This window comes from Sminthopsis crassicaudata, chromosome 1 (genome assembly GCF_048593235.1).
Source record: "Sminthopsis crassicaudata isolate SCR6 chromosome 1, ASM4859323v1, whole genome shotgun sequence".
NCBI lineage: Eukaryota > Metazoa > Chordata > Mammalia > Dasyuromorphia > Dasyuridae > Sminthopsis > Sminthopsis crassicaudata.
The window spans coordinates 755594607-755618786 of record NC_133617.1 but is presented as its reverse complement, the minus strand read 5'-3'; the positions used below and the strand labels follow the sequence as shown (position 1 = coordinate 755618786).

General features: G+C 39.5%; 1 long non-coding RNA gene across 1 annotated transcript in view; it reads left to right on the top strand.

Moving 5' to 3' along the window:
- The window catches only part of LOC141552136 (uncharacterized), an 89231-nt gene that overhangs the window by 38854 nt on the left and 26197 nt on the right, over positions 1-24180 (top strand). The window contains exons 3-4 of the long non-coding RNA XR_012485069.1: positions 12235-12364; positions 13007-13075. This is a non-coding gene — a long non-coding RNA (uncharacterized LOC141552136). The remainder of the gene's footprint in view (positions 1-12234; positions 12365-13006; positions 13076-24180) is intronic.

Genomic DNA, 24180 nt, shown 5'->3' with positions numbered 1-24180 from the left:
TCTGGGAGACTGAGGAAAGTCTGCTGCTGGGATCCCTCTCACAATGTGCCTGGAACTTTAGGTCCACTGTACCCTCGGACGGAAGCTGGGCCGGGCCTGGGTCCAGAGTGAGTGCTCTGCTATTCATTAATTTTCTGCAGCACAATCTCTTCTCGCTGAAAGCTCAGTGATCAGAGCAATGTAACAATATGAAAGCTTCATTGAATTAGCCAGCTCTCATTGCATTATAGTAGCCTGCTATTGAATTATTGCTCATGTTTGCTAATATTGCATTTAATGAAATGTTGCATTGTCTTGCCAGACTAGTGAAAAAATCCTAATGGGGCATGAGAGGAGTAGCTATTATGAGTGATAGTCCCTGTTCTGGAAGGATGGATTCTCTCTAATAATATCATCAGGGATCTTCCCATAATTGAGTTCATAAAAGGGAGAAGAGAACTTACCATGAGGAGTGTTCAAGGGGCCACCTCAGAGACTGGCTTCCAGCAGGGAAACTCTTTTAGCTTGAGCTTCAACATGGCGACTCTCTGGTGCTCCGCGGCTTCCTGTGGCTGAGCCCTACTGATGTTCTTGGGCCCTGAGAAGGCAAACATAAGCAAAGCGAGCCCTGCTCTACAAGAACAGCCTTTCTACTGGGGGCTGTGAAAGAAATCATCAACAACTCAGTAGCAGCTGATGGGTGCAAGTGATGTCATGAAAATGGGAGGATGACAGAGGCCTTCAGGGGGTGTGGCTGTGGAGCCTTGAAGGAATCCAAGGTTTCTAGGAGGTACAAGTGATGGAGATGGCTCCAGGGAGGCAGAGGTGATGGAGATGGCTCCAGGGAGGCAGAGGTGAAGGAGATAGTTCCACGAAAGACTTTCCTACAAAGAGTCCTCCAGTGGGAGACAGAAAATCAAAGGTAGGAAATGCCTGGGGGCCGGTCTAGCCAACAAGCAGAATGGGGAAGGGCAGAAATGCATTGTCTTCCCATATTATATGAAGTTCTAGATGCCAAGCTTTTGCATTTATATTCCTAGCACTTTATATGGTGCCTGACACATAGTAAATACCTAATAAATGCTTTTACATTATGGTAATGTGTTAATTGGATATGTTAATGGATCTGTTCAACTATAACATATGATAGCATATGGATATGGTAATTTATCATTCCTGAAATGTAGGAATCAGGTAGTAGGACATCTCATGTGCAAAAAATGTGAGAAATGACATGGCACAAATGTCGGTGGTCTGACCATCTGGAGTTTTTACTTGGTTTGGGTCATGAGCTCAAGGCCTCTCCATCTCTTGTTCATGCAGAGAGAATTGCATCCTACTGAATATCTTTAAAGGACTGTCTTCTACTGATCAAATCATCCAACTAGATCACTCTGTATAATCCCTGCATCTTGGCAGGATGTGGAGCAAGCTTCCCATCAGGTCTGGAGGGGAAAGTGAGCAGCCATGACATGAGAACCAACTCCTGAGATTATGGAAAGATGGCTTCCATCAGGCGGTATCTCTGAAGAAAAAAATGAGGGTGTTGTGCAGTGATAAGAATCATTTTTAAGCTCTTTTCCCTCAACATGTAAGAATGTCCACAACTGACTTCTCATCTCTCTTCAAACTCCTCCTGTTTCTTTATCCAGCCTTCACTCTAGGCAAAGCATCCTTCTTGCTCCTTCCACACTTCCCCCCACACCCACAATTCACTAACTCTGTCACACTGAGCACAAAATGAAAATGAAGAGATGAGGAATTGAGGGGATCGATCCCGAGTTTGGCACAGACGTATGCTATAGAAGTTTGTGCATGGGAGGAGGGAACTTCAAAGGAATCTTTTAGAACTTTCTCACAAAAGCAGAGGGCATGCCTTGCTCGGATTTAGTGATAATATTCTTCAATAAGGGAAAGAACCAACCAGGGGAATGTTCTCTTCTGGATCTGACTCTTAATAAGGAAGAAAAGTTTGTCAAGGTAGAAATTATGGGGACATCCTAGAATATATAGAAGACCTGGCACAGTCTGATATTCATCTGAGTTTGGCAAAGGCTGAGGAATGGTGGATAGGATCCTAGGATTAAAATATTTTACAGTATATCCTCATGTGAATAGGAATTGGTTAATTTTTGTACTTGTATCCCTAGCTCCTAACATGGTACATTATACATAATAGTCATTTAGTAAATACTTGTTGATTGATTCAGAGGAAATCCACCCAAAAGGGCTCAAGATTCTAAATCCTAAAAACACAAAAGAAAATATTACAAAAAAAAAAAAAAAAAGAAAGAAAGAAAGAAAAAAGAAAATACTACAATAGAAAGGGAAAATGAGATTCATTTGAAGGTACCAATGTAGGTGCACAGGGAACTCACTAAATTTAAATATAATTAAACTTTTATTTTTTTTATTTTTAAATAAAATTTAAATAAAAACAAACAGAAGCTAGAAACAAAACAAAACAATCCCAAATGATGACCAATGTGGTAACCTTTAGCACTGCTAAAAGTCAGGATGAGGTAAGGCTGGGAGGAAAGCTAAAGACATCAAAAAGGCATTTAAAATACTACACTGAGAGAAAATGGAAGACATAAAAAGGCTAAGTCTTGCCGTTGGTGAGAATGGAATATCTGACACCAGGAAGAAGACAGAGCTGGTCTGCTTCTGTTTCTGGTTTGGTCTTTGTTTGTTTCTTGAAAGGGGCAATGACTTTTCTGCTAGAAATGACAGGACCAAAATGACTAAGAAAGAGGGATGTCCAAGACAGAGGAGATGGAAAAAGCACACATCATGATGATGCTTAGGTCCTTATGTTGGATAATCCACATCCTTGGTTCCTGAAAAAAATTGGCAAATGAGATTGTCAAACTTCTCTTGGTGATTTTGAACGATCATGGAAAATGAGGAGGGTACTATATTACAGAAAGGCAAATGCACCAATTAAACAAACAGCTAATAGAACAGAGGCTGCAGATTTGAGGCCAGTATGCTCGATTCCTGAAGGAAATTCTCAAATGGATCATAAACAAAATGACTAGTGGATGTCTAGAATAGAAAGCAATGCCCATTGAGAGTCAACATGACTTCATCAAGATCAGGTCACTCCAGGCTAACCACTGTATTAGAAAATCAGGATTATGCCATGGATACAGTTCACTTAGATTTTAGCAAAACTTTGCATACATGATTCCCTTAATAGACTTCTCTGTAGTGAAACATTGTGGACCTAGTTTGGGCGTTTTGTTATGTTTGGATGCCAAGACAGTCAAAAGATAGTTTGGGGATTTTAATTTTTCTTGCATCAGTTCCCTTCACAGTAAGACAAAATAGGAAGTGACTGAAAAACTAGACCCAAAGAAGACTCATTAAGGAGTCAATGGAACCCTGGACAATGGTTTTCTAGTGGGTTGCCCTTAAAATGTGTCAAAACCTTAGACTTCTCAATATATTTATCAATATATGGGCAAAGCTATAAAGGGTTGTTTGTTTTATATAAAGAGGTCAAGGATTTGGGAGGAACACCAGATTAATGTCAGAATCTCAAGAAAGAAAGAAAGAAAGAAAGAAAGAAAGAAAGAAAGAAAGAAAGAAAGAAAGAAAGAAAGAAAGAAAGAAAGAAAGAAAGAAAGAAAGAAAGAAAGAAAGAAAGAAAGAAAGAAAGAAAGAAAGAAAGAAAGAAAGAAAGAAAGAAAGAAAGAAAGAAAGGAAGGAAGGAAGGAAGGAAGGAAGGAAGGAAGGAAGGAAGAAGGAAGGAAGGAAGGAAGGAAGGAAGGAAGGAAGGAAGGAAGGAAGGAAGGAAGAAGAAGAAAGAAAGAAAGAAAGAAAGAAAGAAAGAAAGAAAGAAAGAAAGAAAGAAAGAAAGAAAGAAAGAAAGAAGAAAGAAAGAAAGAAAGAAAGAAAGAAAGAAAGAAAGAAAGAAAGAAAGAAAGAAAGAAAGAAAGAAAGAAAGAAAGAAAGAAAGAAAGAAAGAAAGAAAGAAAGAAAGAAAGAAAGGAAGGAAGGAAGGGAAGGAAGGAAGGAAGGAAGGAAGGAAGGAAGGAAGGAAGGAAGGAAGGAAGAAAGAAAGAAAGAAAGAAAGAAAGAAAGAAAGAAAGAAGAAAGAAAGAAAGAAAGAAAGAAAGAAAGAAAGAAAGAAAGAAAGAAAGAAAGAAAGAAAGAAAGAAAGAAGAAAGAAAGAAGAAAGAAAGAAAGAAAGAAAATAAAACAAATAAATAGATAGCTAGATAGTAGATAAATGCAAATCTTGACCTTGGGTTCAAAATGCCAGTTTCACAAACCTAGAATGGGAGAAGCGTGGTTAGAATAAGAAATCCTGTATCTAGGATTTGTGACTTTATATGAGTTCGACAGGGGCCAAAATTGTGACAGGGTACCTAAAGAGTTATTTCTTTATTATCAATGTTTTATGGAAAGGCATATAAAATATTACATCTGGCTCAAAAAAAATCTTCCTAAGTATAAGATGAAAGGAGAGGTTTTTAGAACACTGTATTTGAAGAACATCTGAGGGAAGGGATGGGGTTAGAGGAGCTTAAATTGTGCTAGAAGTACAACTTGTCAGTCAAACACTTTAATATTGGGTTCCATAGAATCTAGGAAGAGAGAGATTGTGAGCATATTGCACTTAGTTGCAGTCCAGAAATATTGTGCTCAATCAGACAGACTCAGACCAAATGACATTGTAGAGAGTTGATTATCATTTTTAGTGAGAGTTTTGTCAATAGAATTCTGTGTCCTTTGAGGTATATGTGTCTCATTGCTCTCTTTGGTTGTGTTTTAAATTCTGTCATTTTGAAGAATGTATATAACTTTAAGAAAATGGTGTGACTCTTAAAAAGCTCACTTCAATAACTATTAGGGATATGGAGCAGCTGTTGGTATGGAGAAGTCAAGTATTTCAAGGACTATTCAAGCCCACAAGGAAATAGAATCAATCTCACTTGAAGACAAAGCAAAGTATAGTGGAAAATGAAACAGCACGCTGAGAGCCTAAAATGGTTGCTGCAAAAGGGCCTAATGGATCCTCAGAAAATGGGAAGATCTTCAAAGAGGCGGGTCACTATGAGATCTTGTTAGGAGTTTCGGTATTACAAAGAGTCTTCCCCTTTTGGTGCTATGGATCCCACGGGTAGTCTAATTTACAGCATGTAAATAAACATATATAAAGAAGGTGTAGGCAGGATAAGTTGGAAATAATTCACACAGAGAAGGCATTCGAATTAAAAGGAAATGGGAAGGCCTTCCTGTAGAAGGTGGGATTTTTTTCTCTGAAGGGCCTTTTTTGAGTGTTCTGAAACCTTGCATTCATTTTTTCCCTTTCTTTTGGATATTTTCTCCTATAAATAAAAAAAAAATCACTACATTTCCAGAGGAAGGAAAGGTTGTTGACTAGGGTTAAGGTTAGACATGATGGAGGAAAGATCATATTGGGGTGAATATTGAAGGATCAAGGAAAATTTCAAGAGTCTTTCAAAGTGTTTTCCTTCTATGATCTCATCTAAACTTCTAAAATACCCCCTGTGTAACATGGGAGAGAGTAAGAAGAGAGGGTCATCTCCACTCTATAGATGATGAACTATAGATGATGATCTATAGATGGCTCATAAAGGTTAAGTGGCGCACAGTCACAGGGCTTGCAAGTGTCCGGGGTGGGATTCAAAATAAAATCTCTTACTTTTATGACCAGCACTCTCTGTATTTCACCATAATGTGCTCCAGGCTGTTGAGAATGCTTGACAGATGGAGTGGCGTGGACATGGCTAAAGAGCATGGCATCTTAATCACGGCTAGAGGGCCGATGCCATGCTCTGATAGAAATTTCTGTCTGCCCTCTCCCAAACCTCTACTATATTTCTGCACAAATAGATTGCATATATATTTGTGTGTGTGTGTTACATAGTATTATCCAGTCAACATAAAGCTGACCCTAATCTGTTCTGTTTGATCCTCTTTTTCCTAAGACATAAAAATGGGCTCTCTAAAGATGAGGTGGAGAAAAAATAGCCCTTGCTTCTTTTTCCCTGTGGGGAGGACTACATTCTCTAAACATTCTCTTATGTAACCTGAGAGAATTGTCTTCCTATTCTTTTCCCTATCATGTGATCTTTGTCATGTATCTAAAAATTAGACAGATTGTGAATAAAATTTTGTCCAATAATTCTTCATGAGCTCTTGACTTTGGAAATGATTTCAGTTTAACCATGGAATCTTCTCTTCAATATCATCTTGTAACTTTTTTTATTTTCTTTCTTTTGTCTTCCTTCTATCCTTCCTTGCTTCCTTCCTGCCTTCTTTCCTTGCTTCTTTCTATTCTTCCCTTCCTCTCTCCCTCCCTCCCTTCCTTTTTCCCTTCACCCCCTTTCCTTCCTTCGTTCCTTTTTCCATTCCTTCCATCCTTCCTTCCCTCCTTCCTTCCTTCCCTCCTTCCTTCCTTCTTTCCTTCCTTCCTCTCTTCTTCCCTTCCTTCCCCTCTTCTTTTCTTCCTTCCTCTCTTCTTTCTTTTCTTTCTCAATTAAATGGTTGGTCATATCCCTTAATTGCAAGCAAAAACTGAAGGAGTTTGTTATTAAATAGCAATGGCACATTAGTTACCTATAATGAAAAGACTCAGCAGAGTGGATAATAGGACTGCAGCAGGATGAGAAACAATTGGGGTTTGAGTTTAGAGTTTTGAATTGCTGCACATAATACATTTCTCAGTGGGTTGGCTTAGAAAATATTTTTTCCATAGTTGTGCTTAAATGGTTCCGCATTTATCCTTTGTATTTTGAGTAACCATGTGGGGCACAGTTCAGACACTAGCTTGGATCGACTCAAGCTGCTTCTCTGTCACCTAGCTCCTGCAGCCATGGCCAGAACCAGCTTGGACAATGACAAATAAAGCTGCGCCACAGACACCATGGAGGGGTCTCAGGAACCAAGGGACTCATGCTGGTTGTGGTCTTTGACACAGGAGTGTCCTGGGGCAGAAGGAGCAAGGACCCGAGGCATGACTGCATCACATGGACAGGTGCAGAAAACTCTCCACTAGGCATTTTATTTGTAAAGTGAAGACTTGCAGAACTGGAAGGGACTCAAGAAATCATATCACCAAATCCTCATTTTAGCGAGAAGCCCAATCACCCAGAAATCCTGTCTCCTACTCTGTGGAGCAAGGGCTTGAGCACAGGTCTTCTGCTTGAGTTCTAATCTAAAGTAATCTTTTCTATGCCTCCCCAGCACTAGCTGGAGACAATCTCCTCTTCCTCCAATACTTCACAAGAGATCAAATGACCTATTAGTCATGGTGAGGAGGCAGTGTATATGAAGCATCACGGTACACACAGAAGCAATGCTTTTGAGTTCTGTTATTTATAAATATCCAGGAAAGAAAAGTAATGTGCACAAGCTGAATTAATTTCAGAAAACACTGTGAGGTTTAAAACAGTCCCTAGCACTGCAGTATAAATGAAACAACTCGACTCTTGAAGGAAAAAAAACTTTGAAACTTCCCACAAATTGTAATTTGTTCTATTTTTTTGGATTTCTAAAAATGCCCCCTTTTGCAATAAGCCCTTAGGCATATGCTCATTACTGAGAAAAATAAAACAGTTATACGACTAATTAGACTTCACCTTATCAAATCAGGCAAAAGCTTGACAAATAAAGTGTGCCTCGTTATAATAAACTAATGAACACCTTCCCACAGCACATGGTCCAATTAATTACAGTTCATTACTGCACTGTAGTCTTATTCCATAAATGTCAAAAAATGAAAGGCTAGCTTTTCAGCCTCAGATTTTTGTTTCTAGATGAAATTTCTGTGTTTTGATATGGTCTAAGGAGGCTGACAAGCAATATGATAGCATCTTCATGGCACCAGCAGGAGTGGGGCAATCACAGCAGTAAGGAGCCCACCAGAAAACTTCACTGTCTGAAATGGTATTCACCAAACCCAATAGTGAACTCGGTTATTAAGTGTATAATCAATTTGAAGGAGAAATTGAACTATGTAGATGGTAGGAAAATGTTTGGAGGTTTTGTTGAAACATATCCATAAACTTTGGAAAGATAGGGGATTTGTTCGAAAGTAAAAAAGATGGGGGCAGAGCCAAGATGGTCGTTTGGAGGCAACAACCTACCTGAATGAACATCCCCCTCTAAAAATTTTAAAATAATGCCTCAAATTGCAGTTTGAAGTGGCAGAGCCAACAAAAGGTCAGAGGGAGACATTTATCTGACCTAAGAAAAGTTAGGACAACCACAAGAGGGGTCCATGATTCCAGGGTGAATGACTGGTCATGGCAGCCCTGGCTGCAGCTTCAGAAGCTCTGAGCCAACTGGTCTGAATGGAGTTATACAGGACCTTTGCTGGCACTGAGTAGAGCTGGCACTAATTGGCAACTCTATTACCCATAAACAGTTTTGGGCCACAGTTATAGGGCAGAGAAGAGTGCTTCCACTCAGTTACAAGGGAGCAGAGGTCCTAATCATAGTTTTAAGGCTAAGAAGAGTGCTAACAGTGGCAGTGGCAGGGCCACAGGGGACCTGGTCATTGTTCCACACCAAAAAGGATACTATTGTTTGCAGTTACGAGGGACTAAGGGGCATTTTTAGCCAAAAATAAGAGCCTAGACCAAGAGAGCAGTGACTGCACCTCTTTATGATTCATTTTAGAAACACCAAAAATTTGCAGATCCCTAAAATTAGCTCTGAAAACAGCAGCACAAAAAGGCCTGAAGCTTGGGACATGGCCTCCCCACCTTCACTTGAGCAGATTCCAATTTCAATTTAAAATTCAAAGTCAAAAAATAGGAAAAATGCATAAATAAAAAAGGGATTTGACCATAAACTATGATGTCAGGGAAGACTAGCAAACTCATAAGACAATAATACCAAACACTAAAATCAAAACCTCAAATAAAAATGCTAGTTTTACCAAGCCCAACAAGAAGCCTTGGAAGACTTAAAGAAAGAGACAAGAATGGTACAGGAAAAACTGAGAAGAGAAATGAGATTGATGCAAGAAAATTATGAAAATAGGATTAACAGTTTAGTAAAAGAGATAACAAAATATGAAAAAAATAACACCTTAAGAAGCATAATTGTTATAATGGTAAAAAGTGAGTTCAAAAGGCTGAGCACAAGCTTCTCTGTTCCTTGACATCCTAAATCATCTTTGTGCAAGGCAGATCACTTTAATTTTTGTAATTCCTACACCACACTGCTAACCCATATTGAGCTTCCACTAAATTCCCCAGATCTATATTTCAAAACACCTTTTGTCTTAATCTTGCCTCTCCCATCTTTTACTTAGGTGAATTTTCATTTGTTTTTGTTTTGTTTTCATAATAAAATTCAATTAAAAAAAGAAAGACAAGGGGAAGAAATAGAAGATTAGGTTAGATCATAATGACAAATGAGTTCCTAATTTTGAGAGAGAGAGGGACACTTCTCTCATGCTAACTCTGCCACTTAACCACTCATGGGACTTGGATAGACAAATTTTGCTCAATTAAATTCACCGCAAATCAAGTTATTGCTTACTACAGGCAGGCATTGGGAAAACAACACCAAAAGAGATTGAGTTTCTGCCCTCAGGAAGCTTCCATTTTGTTGGCATTTTCAGCTGAGGACCATTAGATCTGATTGATGTGGTGACACCTAATTTGGACCTCGAAGGAAAATAGTGTCAAAGACTGAGAGTAGAAGGAAGCACAGACCAAACATGGAGGGTTTCTTGTACAAATGCATAGAGGCTAGAGATGGCTTGTGAAAATAAAACAATATGTTATGGGCCAGTCTAACTGGAATATATAACATATTAAAAGGTCATGAAATAGGGAGGAAAAGAGTGGCTTGTGTACCAGATTGTGCAGGACTTCAAATGTCAGACTAAGGAGCGGCTGTGCATTTAGGGAGTCACCAAGAAGTTGGGGGACTGTAGGGGAATGGTAAGATCTGAGCTTTGGGAAGACCCATCTCCTGTTATATCAAAAGGGGAGACCAACAGGAAGAGGAACTGATCAAAAAGCTATTATTGTATTCCCGAACAACTGATGTGGTGAATGTATATATGAATGGTGCCCAAGGTCAATTAGGGCAAGTGAGGAGTGAATCTTCTTCCCAGAAGCCAGGAAAAGAGCTAACTGGGCTTAGCCTCAATGAGATGTCTCTGCATTTTAGAGAAAGATTTTTTTCAATCTGTTGAGGTTCCCTTTAGGATGATGATTATAATGGTGGTATTGATGATAATGATGTAGGTGATGATGATGATGATGGTGATGATGATGGCTATGATACTGATGATGGTGGTGATGATGGTAATGATGATAGCTATGATGGTGGTGATGATGATGATGATGGTGATGATAATGATGATGATTATGATGTTGATGATGGCTATGATACTGATGATGGTGGTGATGATGGTAATGATGATAGCTATGATGGTGGTGATGATGATGATGATGGTGATGATAATGATGATGATTATGGTGTTGATGATGGCTATGATACTGATGATGGTGGTGATGATTGTAATGATGATAGCTATGATGGTGGTGATGATGATGATGATGGCATGATGATGATGATGATGGTGATGATAATGATGATGATTATGGTGTTGATGATGATGATAATGATAGTGTTGATGATGGTGATGATGGCTTTGATGATGATTTTGCAAAGCATTTAACCAAGAAAGGGGAGTATCAGAAAACCAACCCACAAGGGTTCTTGGTGCTAATCTGCAGCTAATAACCACTGGAAATCAAGAGGTGGGATTCAGGTTTTCCCCTGGATAGCCAGAAGCATTGTACCAAAACAAAAACTCTGGCTCAGTTTCACCCAGAGCTCGTCATGAATGACAGTGTCACTGTACCCCTACAATGGTATCATGAGGGCAAACAACAGCAGAGTTCCAGACATTACTGAGTGGTATGGCAATGGTGGGAGGAGGAAGTGCCATCTTTCATTGATTGGGGGTTCTGTATTGACAAGAGAAGCATAATTGTTAGAGTTGCTTGGTCATAGTTTGTTACCCCATGCCCACTTGCTGGGTCATGATTGAAGTCAAAAACACTTACTGATAAATACCAATTTCTTCTGCATCCATGGCTATTTTGGAGGGAAGACTAAGAACTTTTTTCTTCATCTATCAAATGAAAGGACTGAACCAAGCAAGCTTTAAAGTTTCTTCATACTCTTAACCCTGTGATTCTAAGAAACACATATCCACCACCAGAGCAGAGGCAACTTTTACACATTTCCTTTGGCCTCTTGGGGAGAGCTTTTGGCCACCAGGAATCGCCAGCCTCATGATGCAGCACATATCCTAGGCTTCCTTTCTAGAGAAGTTAAATTGCCTGCCCATCGTGGCCTTGGAGAGAGCAAATATGTACAAATAAAGCACATGGTGGGAAAGGATGACTTTTGTTTTCTCTTGAATTGTTCTAAGAAACTTCGTTCTGATTAAGGAATTGCATCCTGTCCTAATGCACACATATGTAGCTGCTATTTAATTTGGGGAGAAACAGAGAACCAATGCAAGCAGAAAAGCAAAGAGTCATGGGAAAGCAGACTAAATGTAACACAGTGAACTGAGGAAAAATGCAGCAATGTGGAAACTAAGTCTCTTGGACATCATTCCTTTCCCCAAGAATGAAGGATATCATCATTTCCTACCTTCCAGAGGATTTATTGGCAAATTAAATGCAAGACTTGGAGACAGAACAGTGAAGACTTCCTGTAAAACAGTAAAATATGGAACTTCCTGACTGTAACATTAAATGCAGAAAATATCAATATGTCTTCCCAGAACAAGGCTCAACATACAGAGGAGAGGAGACTGGGGAAGCCAGAAGGAACACTGCAGATCAACTCAAGCTTCTCAGGAAGAAATAATGGTAGCCATGTAGGCTAAGGAAGAAAAGAGTTAAAGAGCCAGAGAGCACTTCAAACACCAGAGGGAAAAGTGAGACATGAGCAAAATTGGCCAACTAATGAATGAGGAAGGGCATGAAATTAATGATGCCTCTGAAAGAGCTGAGATATTGAACTCATTTTTAAATCTGTCTTTAACAAGAGAAATGAAGCAAAGAAATGTAGACAATTAGGGAGGAATGAAGATGTTGCCAAATCACTATTGCTAACAGGCAAGGGAGGGAATACCACCTATGGCTTGTATTTGCATGGACACATCAGCTAGTCTCCTGGGCCATCAAAGGGATTGGCTAACATGCTAAGTGATCTGCTTGTGTTTATTTTTAGAGAAGCATGAGGACACGATGGGCATAAAAACAAAGCAGAAAAAAGAAGCGTATTGGATATGATTCTCCATGTTTCTGTGCAGGAAGGCCCACCACCTTAAGCTGCCTCTCCAATAGTGAGCAAAGTTGTGGTAAACAGAAGCTTTGTAACAATAATGATGTGATGTTGCATGTGTGGACTTTAAGTGGTGTTTGTGTCTTTGGCATCACCTGCAAGGGGATACGTTTACCAGTTTAAATTTTGAGCCAATGTATTTCACTGAGAATGTGTAGACCCCTGGGGAAATTTTTAAGGGGATGTTCACCCTCCCCTGCCTCAGGTATCCTATAAAATTAGGGGTGAAATCAGAAGAAGACTCCAGAACATCAGGAGTCATTGCTGAAACTGGCAACATGGAACCTTCCCAAGCTGTCCATTAAGTCTAGCCCTGTGGGAATCCAAAGGAGGCTTTGGGGGCAAGGGTGTCCCTTCCACAATGGCCAGTAGGGGGCCTAAGAGCCCTGGGTCAGGAAGCCGTCTTTATGTTGGTGCATGAGCTAAGTCCTAGCGGACCACAGTCGGATTTGACCCAAGTCTTAGTCCCCAGGACACAGAACATGAGAAGGGGACCCTGAGAGGGAAGAGGAGGGAGCGGGAGTCTTGGGGAGGGCCTGCGTGTTTCTTGGGAAGGGTGGCCAGGGCGGCACCACACAACAGAGAAATTTTCTTAAGTTGAACTAGATTCAACATCAGATTTGCTGAATTTCTTGGTTGTTTTCTTTTTTCATACCAGATTCATGAAATATCTGCAGAAAAAATAGCGAAAGTCAAATATTTGGACTGCAGTCTCACATTTGATAAGGTGAGTCACCAAGTTTTCCAGGCAAAATTAATTCAGAGTGATTCCAAAAACACCTGGTTAATCATGGTTTAGGAAACAGGTTACAAATTATCTGCAGTGACAGAAGCACATGGAACATTGGGAACATATCAGCGATGCGTGATGAGTGTCAGACCCGAGTTACTGAATGAGTTCACCGCTCTGAATGTACAGGGGCAAGTGTTCAAGGCAGAGTCTGGGAGATCCCAAACCCAGCTAGGCAAAATCCAACGCGGCACCCATTCGTTAAGCACCTACTGCGTGCTAGGAGATGGGCTTCAAAAGCCAAAAACCGCCCTGCTCTCCCGGCCTTTCCATATTCCTGGGGGGACACAAACTAGACCATGGTAGGGATATTGTCAGTATGAGGAGAGAACAACTGGGGAGGGGGAATGGGACAATCAAGAAAAGTTTCAGGGCACAATGGCGTCAAAACTTAGCTTTAAAAAGATAAGGGTTAAAGGGGTTAGAGTGTTAGAAAAAAGTCACCTGGAAAGTTAGAAAACCAATCTGACAGAAAGATAAGATGGAAACAAAGTTAGGAATAATGTGAACTTTAGCCTCAAAAAGGCGCTGGAAAGCTTCACCTAAGACAGCTTCATCCTGGACACCGAGGAGCAGCTCACTATGTGATCAGCCAAGGGCTTAGACAAGCACGCTTAGCACGGAAACCTTCTGCCTTGCAAAGGGACAGAGGGAATAAGAAGTAAGGAACGACGATGGAAAGGACTGGCACACGAGGAGGCATTTGGGCCGTGGCTCGTCAGCAATGACAAGCGTCACCATGGGAGAGAGAGAGGAACCTGCAAGAGAGCTTGCAGATGAGTTGGTGAGATTGCGTTCACCGCAGTGGAAGTTCAGCCTTTGGTGACAGCCCTGAAGGAAGTGGAGAACCCCAGGGTCTAAGGGGACCAGCTGGACGGAGTCGGCATGATTAAGCCACGGGTGGAAAACCATATGTGGAAGACCCAAAGCCCCAGAGCCCCATGTCTAGTCTGGAGATAATGTCTTTGGAGGGCAGAAGCAGAGAGACAAGGAAATTAAGATTCAGCAGAAAAAAAAAAACAACCCACATAGAACAAGGGCAAGATGGCCCTGGGGGTGAGAAGCTCATTAGTAAGAGGTAGCAGTTTCCTGGAGACAGGGACAGATGGATGGGCGCTAGCAGGGACTTAGGATGGGTTCCATGAGATCTTTCCTTTGTCATCCACATAAAATGACCAAGACATTGGCGGGCAGGGTGGAGGCGGTGACAGTGGGAGTGTTATCCCACTAAGACAAGAATTCAGAGGCACAGAGTGCTCAGCCATGAAGGTCTCATCATTCTGCTCTCTCTCTTTGGTGGGGGGGGGGGGGGAGAGGGAGAAAAGAGGTCTGATAATCCTATACAGAGGAAATGTGCAGAATCCTCCAGAACTCGGCACTCGACCCTATGGCTGCCTGACAGCAGGTCTGACAGGCCCTGGCATTGCCTCAGTCTCGGCAGCATTTGTGCCACCATCACCTCATTCCCACATTACTCCTTGGCATGTTTGGCCCTTTCTCTTGGAAAACTCAGGGTATAAGAGAGTTCATGTGTAGTACTCCAGATATGTGCAGATTGCCCAAAAGCATTCATGAAAAGGGCTGCCCACATGGATCCCTTTCCCTCCTTTAAGATCTCTTTGGGGAACAGGCCCAGTAGAGACACTGCTGGATCAAAGGGTATGCACAGTTTGATAACTTTTTGAGCACAGTTCCAAATCTCTCTCTAGAATGGTTGGATGCATTCACAACTCCACCAACAATGTATCAGTGTCCCAGTTTTCCCACATCCCCTCCAACATTCATCATTATCTTTTCCTGTCATCTTAGCCAATCTGACAGGTGTCAGGTGGTAGTTCAGAACTGTTTTCATCTGCATTTCTCTAATCAATAGTGACTTAGAGCATCTTTTCATGTGACCACAGATAGCTTTAATTTCTTCATCTAAAAATTATCTATTAGTATTCTTTGACCATTTATCAATTAGGGAATGATTTGTATTCTTATAAATTTGACATCGTTCTTATATATTTTAGAAATGAGGCCTTTATCAGTAACACTGGCTGTAAAATTTTTCTCCCAGTTTTGTACTTCCCTTTTATTCTTGTTTCTGTTGATTTTGTTTGTGCAAAATCTTTTTTTTAATTTAATGTAATCAAAGTTATCCATTTTGCATTTCATAATGTTTCCTAGTTCTCTGCCATAAATTCTTCCTTTCTCCAAAGATCTGATAAATAAACTATCCCTCATTGTCCTAATTTGCTTATAATATTATCCTTTATGACTAAAGATGCCCATCAATTAAAGAATGGATCAATAAGTTATGATATATGAAAGTAATGGGATATTACTGTTCCCCATAAAAAATAATGAACCGGCTAATTTTGGAAAGGCCCAGAAAGATTTACATGAGCTGATGCTGAGTGAAGCAAGCAGAACCAGGAAGACATTGTACATTGAAGCAACAGGATTGTTCAATGATCAACTATGACACAGTTTATTCTTCTCAGTGGTTCAATGATCCAAGGCAATCCCAATAAATCTTAGATGGAAAATGCTAGAGAGAGAACTATAGAAACTGAATGTAAATAAGCACATGCCATGCTTACCTTATTTTTCTTCTTCTTTTTTGTGATTTTTTTTTCCTTTTTTTCCTGATGTTTTTCCCAACATGATTCATATGGAAATATGTTTAAAAAATGAAGGCACATGTATAATCATTTTTTTATTTTACTTGTAACTGGGGAACATAAAAACAAAAAAGATATTCATGATAACAAAATATATTGTGGAGAAGAATATTGGGTAGCCCTCGGCCCAAAGAAAATAGAGAAAATAAATAAGGATAAAAGAAAATACATAGCATTCATCTAGCCAATCCATAAATTTCTTCTCCCTCTCTGGCAAGTACAGCTCCTTTTGTATCCTACTCCTTTCCCAGACTGAGGACTACACTGTTTTTAAGATGTTTTTCCTGAAGAGAGACTTGGGTTGCTAGGGAAGCAATTCCCTGAAATTCTGCAGAATTTTATGTCTGTAGACTTTTAGGACTAGGACCTTGGGCTCTCCTTTAAAAAGATAATCTTGGAGAAGTCATGTCCTTCTCTCTTTGCACGATATAGCTTAGGATAAAACCATGTAGTTTGTTCCCCAATGATGGTGTGATTTGCTCCTATCCTGAATAATCATTTTTTCCTCAAAGCAGAGTGACATCTCAGCACAACCCCACCCCCTCCTTTTCTCACTAGAAGGCTGGCTCTCCTAACTTTTTGGCTCAGTATTCTCCAGGAAGGTTGCCCTCTGCTTTCTAGAAGCCTCAGAGTTAGGGAGAACCACCCCTCAGTTGCATCTTCTCTCCAGGAGTGCCATCCCTAGAACAGAACACCACTGCCCCTCTACAGCTAGAGTTAGAATCTCTAGTCTCTGGATACATGAAGGAATGGACAACTTCTGTGTTGCTCTGCCCCAAGATGGAACACAGGCTTCCCTCACGCTGGCGCCCAAGGTTTCTCTGAGCTGGATGGGTGCCTTGTTTCTTTAAAAAGGGAGAAAGAGAATAATTGTACAGCTGGCACCCCTGCCCTTTTATAGGGCTGGTGTAAAGAAGTGGCTCTTCTTCTAATAGCAGGAAGCAACCAATCCATCCCTAATTGATTCACAACAGCCCAAGATAATCGATACAATTGACATCCCACAATGGGCAGGCTTCCCTGGAGCTCATCAAGTTAGTCTGCACATTTCTCTGACCACCCCCTCCTCCTCCACTCCCCACACCTGCATCCCATTGCTGTGTAATTCATCTGCATTTACCTATCGACTGTTAGAGACTATTTACATGAGACCTATTTACAGGCCAAGATTGCTGGATAGTTCATCACCCTGATATTTTTCTCCATCGAGTGACATTACGGTGGATTCTCTCTGGAATCCGTCCATGTAGGTAAGTCAGAGAGATTGCTGGTGATTAAGACATTCCAAACATCTCGAGTCCGGTTCATTTTGCTACCATCATTTCAACAAAGTTCGTTGACCCCATGACGTTCACTTGAGACAACTCCACAGCCTTATTGTGGCGAAGCTCACCTGGGACCAATGGAAGAAAAATCTGTTTGGAGACCATCAGTGTTATTGCCTTGGATTTAAGGCCTGTGCTGGGCAACTTTGGTGGTTGTTACTGGTCAAATCTACCCTTTCCAAATGGATTCAGGGTGAGAGACGGGTGAGAGTGGTATTTATTCAGATTCCCATTGTTTCTGGGGATATGTCAGCATGAGGTCACTTCCCCTTCTACTCTCATCCCACTAAGATTATCTGAGATTGGATTGCTTTCCCTTAGCTATGGGGAAGAGACAGGAACATCTATTACTCCAGAGCAACAGTCCTCCAAGACTTCGTGGTTACCCGGTGTTTCTAGAAGCTAACTCTCTGTGTATTTGGTCAGACTGATCAGTGAGGTACCATCATCGTATGCACACATAAATGAAGGATAAGCAAAGAGATTTTATTTAATGGTGAAAATAATCTACACTTGGGAATATATGCCCTGTTAGTCCAGCTGCCTTTCTAGATTTCCTTAGAGCTCCTCTAGAGCTCCTGTTGTGTAGCCTGAATTTGAATGAATAGAAGAGCAGAAACGTTATCTTAACAATAGTATGCATTTATCTAACTTTAGCTCATCTTGTTATCTCAATTGGTCTTCATAATAAATCTGAGAAATATATATTATTATCCTGATTTTACATTGCAGCTGAGGGAGGCTGATTTCACACAGTGAATAAGAACCCAGAAAAGACAAATTCCGCTTTTCTTGACTCTAAGCTCAAACCTCTATCCACTGAACCATCTTGCCATTTCTAGTCATCAAATGATGGCTATGAGAAATTAATATTCCTTGTTTGAAGAGCGAGCCCCTTAGGTTGCACGTACCGAAGGAAAATCTTGGTTTCGGGTGTGTGCCTCAGGACGCGTTATCTGATAGTGGGGATGAGTGCAAGTATGAAATCCAAGACAGCTAGGATTTGAGGAGATTATTACCCCAGCTTTATAGACCCCATCTTCTATTAGCCTGAACGTCTCAGAAAACACTTTCTGGTCTTTTTAGAATGGCAGAGACCAAGGAGGAGGATGTCTTTGCATAAATCTATTGAACACAAACCCTTGAAAGAAGCAGGACAAATGACATACAGGGAAGTATAGAATTATGATCTGGCCATTAAGCAACCTGTGCCTAAATTACACAGATGTGTGGGACTTTTAAGACTGCCTTCATCTCACCAACCTTCTGGGGAAACTTCCCCTGAGTGTTGGAAGAACAGTCAGTAGAAATGTCAGAGGCAACACCCCCTTCCTCAATGAGTCCTTTCTCTGGCTGCATGGGACTTAACAAAAGGGCAAGACTGAAGGGATGGCTTACCAGGTCAGAGGTATTGTAAACGCTTTACTCCTCAGGATTGTGGCTCTGAAAACCTTGCCGAATTCTGGTGAGAGCATGGCAAACATGGCCTCAGCAATGGTCAGGGAGTAATTTATTGCTTTGGTTTGCATGATATTTATTTACTCTGAATATTCCCCTTACCTGGGCAGTAGAAGATGTGCTCAGGTTGATCTGGCAGAATCCTTAAAGAGGAAACTCTAACTCTCAGCCACTGGAAGCCTCCCATTTTCATCTTTAATCTTCGGGCCTAAAAGGTTCAAAAATATGACAATCATCAGGAAGGTGAGCACTTTAATAAAACTAGAATGTTGTGGAGGTGGAAATTTTTCTTTTCAAATATTCTAAGACTCAAGTGCTTTGACACTTAGCTCTATTTAGATCATATTCCAAACACAGTGTTTGCTTTTGTTTTTAATTTTAATGATAAATTATGTTTCTGTTTTATTGAGTTATTTTTGGTTTGATATCAATGGTATCAGAGAACTCTGACAATTTCTCTTTAGTTTTTTTTTACTTTTGGACCCTTTTATTATTCAAGATATGACTTCATTGCCATTACTGCCTTAGCATTTCAGAGAGGCAATTCCTGTATGTGTTTTTGTTGGTGGTATTCTCCTTCTCCCTTCTTTACTAGATGCCATTATTCCAACCTTTTCATCTTCCTTTCTAGGGCACATTTAGAGGCGGTTCAATAGCATCCCATTATGTATGTCCCGCACTGCTGAGGAGTGTATGGCTTATTCCACATGCAGCAATTTATGCTGCCTCACCTTCTGATCCTTGGACCCAGAGGTTGTTTTCGAAGTATTTTATCATGAAAACCAGTGAAAGAAAGATATTTTCTAAAGCTCAGGTCTGCTTACCTTCTTCTTATGGACCCTTTAGGGTAGAGATTCTCTAATGGGAGTAGAGGATCCCCTCTAAAACACACAGAGACAAACTGTTTCACAGAAAGATCGTGACCATCCCCATTGTGTTTCAGGAGAGTAGAATGCTCTCAGAATCTGAAGACTTATCATTTCTTAACTAGCCTTGCCAATTTAGTGGAGTCACAGGCAGATCTCAGAGTGGTCTGCATTTGCATTCCTTAGGCATTGAAAGGTTTGAGCCATTTTCTTGGGGTTGCTGTTGTGTTTGTTCTTTTGAGGCTCTCCTATTCTATCCTTAGACCACTTTTCTCAGAAGGAATGGAGCCTCCTTTCATAAGAGCATGTCATATTCCGACAGCTTTCAAAACAGACTTTCATCCAAAATGGAAAATGCTTCCTGCCCAATTTCCTTCTTTCCATATTATTCTGAATGCACCAGTGATTCTCGTTTAGAAACAACAAAGCAACCAACCAAGAAAGTTTTGTGGTCATTTTTCCAGGTCAAGCTCATTTCATAGAAAGGAAAAAATATGAATTGCCCTTCTTTCAACAATTACAACAGATATTCATTCCATTTTCTCTGAAGATATGCTATATATACACATATATTTGCATATTTATATGTATACACATCTACTCTACATATATATCTGCAATATATACATGTGTACATGTGTGTATACACATATATAAACATATAAATATGTACATGCACATATAAATGTCAATTTTTTTCAGGTATCTTTGGGTCTTTGTGACCCCTTTTAGAATTTGCTTGGCAAAGATACTGCAGTGGCTTGCCACTTTCTTGCCCAGCTCATTTTATGGATAAAGAAACTGAGGCAAACAGGTTGAGGTCACTTGTTTGTGGCCAAACAACTAGCAAGTAGCACATAAAAGAAATAGATTTTAAAAATGAGTGTGATAGTTCATTTGGAATTTGTCGTGATAGATAGATGTGAGATGAAGATTTCACTCCAGTGGGTTCTTTTTTCAGTCTTGAGATATCGTTTCTGATTCTTGAGTCCTTTACTCAATGTTTTATGATTGTGGACTTTTCAACCATCAGTTGAACTGATGTTTTTGATTTTAACGATAAATTGTGTTTCTGTTTTATTGATTTCTTTTTGTTTTGATATCAATAGCATCAGACAACTTTGACAATTTCACTTTAGTTGCCAAATCTGAGAAATGATGGTATAGCTTCAATTTCCCCTCTCACAAAACCCCCATCAATCCGCCTCTCTAGTTTTGTGCATTACTCTCTCTTTTGAATAGTTTTTATCACTTTATCTAATTCCATGAAGGAGTTGATTGATATTTTTCCAACTTTTTTAGAAACCAGGACTTTTTCACAAAGGAACCATCATACCCATGAAACAAGGAATACCCGAGTTCAAATCTCATCTCAGGCAGACCTTAGCTCTGTGAACCTTTGTGTGTCTGTCTTTTCTCTGAGTCATTTTCCTCATCTGTAAAATAGGGATGGTAATAACACCTACCTCACAGGGCTTTTCTGAGGATAAAATGGGATGAAAATGGGAACTCTGGCACCCTAAATTAAAGAAAAATGTAACTCATCACTTGGACCTGTACCCTCAGGTCAAGGGAATAAGTACAAAAAGGAAAAATCGACATAAGACTCAATCCTCTTGAATAACCATTTACTGAGCTGAAGTTTCTTTAGGTAGTTGGATCAGCTATGAATTCATTTCAATCTATGAATTCATTTGAATTTGGCCGCCTTGACTCATTGGGCTCAACTGAGTCAAGGATATTGACAATCTGTTCACTGACTTCTCGTTAGCTTCTGTTGACCAGGTATTACTGCTGTTTTCATGTAAGCCTTGGGGGTGAGGTGTCTCTGTTTGCGTGTGGTGGGGAGGTGGTCTGACTTTGTTTTATCTTATGTCCTTAGCACACAGTAGGTACACTCCATCAATTGCTGAATATCCGAAAATAGCATTTCTCTTTCTGTAAATATCTTCTTTTATGAATGAGGTCTGGGATTGTTTACAGTTTTGTTTCTGTCTTTGGTTTTTCTTTTTTGGGTTTACCTTGCCCCATGCTCTTTCTGAAGTCTTGCTTCGTATCAATTATTCTTTGCTTTTGTAGGTTTCTGTAGCTTTATTTAGGGTAGATTGACATCCTGAATCTGTGGTTTCTGCGTCAGGGACAAGCCTTTTTTATTTTTCACATCTTTACCATAAAGGAGTGTTGTATTGTATTTCAATGCTTTTCTTCATTGATTTATATAATCAGGAGGAATACTTGGACCTGTGATTTCCCTAATAGAGGAAATTCCCTAGACTAATACAGGTCTGTAGTTTTTCTACAAGTGATAGCTTCTTGGTGCTCTATGGAATTCTCTAGGAACAACTTACTTGATAAGGGTCATATATATGGATTTTGTATTTTGCAATTGATACTAGTGATCATTATAAGGATCAAATGAAATTGAACTTATAGTCTTTAGCACAGTGCATGGCACATTGTAAGCCCTTAAAGCTCATTCCTACAGTGTCCCCTTCACCTGAACCTAACCATCACAAATTCCTGGGAATACCCACTGACAAATTGATCTTGTGCCATTAAAGCATACTCTTTGAGCCTTGAAATTCATGGTCTTTTTGGATTTTCAGTATTTTTATTTTTAATGTGTGTTTTTAGCTATTTAAACTTTTGCTCTCTCATATTGTTTCTTCACTCTCTCTTTTGTTGTTGAATGAGTTAAGGCTTATGAATTTTCTCTTTCCAATAGCTTTGGCAGCATTCCAAAAATAATAGCATATTATCTTCTTGTTATAATTTTTCTTAATAAACTTTGTTCTTCTATGAATTCTCATTTGACTTTTTTAGTCTTTAATATTATATTATTTAATTTCTACTTGTCTGAATACTTCCTTCAAATTTCTCTTTATGATCATATTTTAATTGTGTTGTAAGTGCAGCCTATATTTATATTTTCTCTATTGATTTATGCATGCTTTATGCCCTAGAACCTGCTTTATTTTTATAGAATTGTCATGAGATCAGAAAAAGTATATTTATTTAGATTGTAATTAATGACCTAAATTATGCCTATTATTTTCTCAAAATTATACCTTACTTCTTAACTTCATTTTTCTTAGTTTTTCTATTAGATTTGAAAAAATCTGAAAGGCCTGAAAAAAGGCAGTGAAGTTCTCAGTAATACTCATTCCATACTCTCCATAGTCTGAATTTCTTTTCCTTTAAATACCTAGATATTATTCTATTTGCTACCTATATAGATTGTGTTAATATTTATTTTTATCTATAGTGTTTCTCAGTAAAATGTACTATTTCAACTAACATCTTTTAACCATATAAAATTTTTTTCTAGTCTTATCCAAGTTTGTGATCATCAACTACCTTTTTTTTTCTGGAGTATAACATTTGCCTTGATCTATTGCAACCCTTCATATTACATCTAGAAGTGAATCCTTGTTTTAAGCATGTTTCTTGTTACAATAGAATTTTAGTGTTTTCTTTTCTGACTTCTACCTTCTTCCATTTTATGGGCAAGTTAACATTGCCCATTAACATTAACATTTATAATTATTGTTCATGTTTAACTTTCCCTGAAATCCTAGAAGAATATTTTCTCTTTTTATCCCACATACCTTTTTTATAAAAGTGAGGAAAGAAAAGGGATGAAAACAACATTGGTAATCTAGTTAGGATGATATTCTCCTGTCTTTCTTCTCCCTGACTGTACTTTTGATATTCTGGACTTCATCACCATAGTTCAGAAACAGCTTCAGCCTGGAATCTTTCTCTTGGAACATCCTTTGTAGTCTTCTCATTCTGGAACTTCCTTCTGCTTATTCTAGTCACGTTATTCCACTGATAAGTTAGGCCTAGAACCTCCATTTTGGGAAGAGTCTCAGACAGACCAACTTCCATTTCTCTCCTATCTGTGCTGTTGACTTTCCCAACTTCTACATCATGCTCCCCCATGGTACCTGCATCTCCCCCAGTCCTTTTCTTCACCCTCCAAGACCTTTTAGCTCCTTTCCTGTGTACTCTATTAGAACATAAATTTTTGAAAGCAATCTCCATTACTTAGTACAGTGCCTAACACATAATATGAGTTAAATAAATTAATAAATAAGCAGTTACTTTAATTGTTTACTATTTCATCCCCAACTCTATCTTCTTTCTAACATTTCCCTCTTTCTCCCCATACCAACAAAGTTTCCCGTTTGCTTTGTTATATTTCTACATTATATTTTTTATGCTCTCTTACTGTTCCCTTTGTTGCTAAGAGTGACATTCTGACTCTTCTTTCCATACTAGTGGCCCTACATCTGTGTGGTACAGGAGAGAGATCACTGCCCTGAATCAGGAAAACCTGATTTTTAAATCCAGCTTCAGACACTCATTAGCTATGTGACCCTGGACAAATAATTGTTGTTTCCCTTAGTTTCCTCATTTGTAAAATGTAGATAATTGTGGAAAATTCTTCCTAGGATTTTGATGGGGCTAAAACAAGGTAATCTATTTATAATGTTTTGGGAAAATTAAAGCACTCTCTAGAGTGGGTAGACTTCTTAAGTCACTTTCATATCAAAATCTCTAAGACAAATGCTTTCTCCTGTCACACTTTAGTTACTAAAGCAGCAGCACCATCAGGAGCTTCCTCCCCCTTCTCTCTCATTACTTCCTAGGGAAGTCTTGGCCCAGCCTTTTTAGGACAAGAATGAGACAACCCCACTCCCCCATACCCCAGGAGAAGG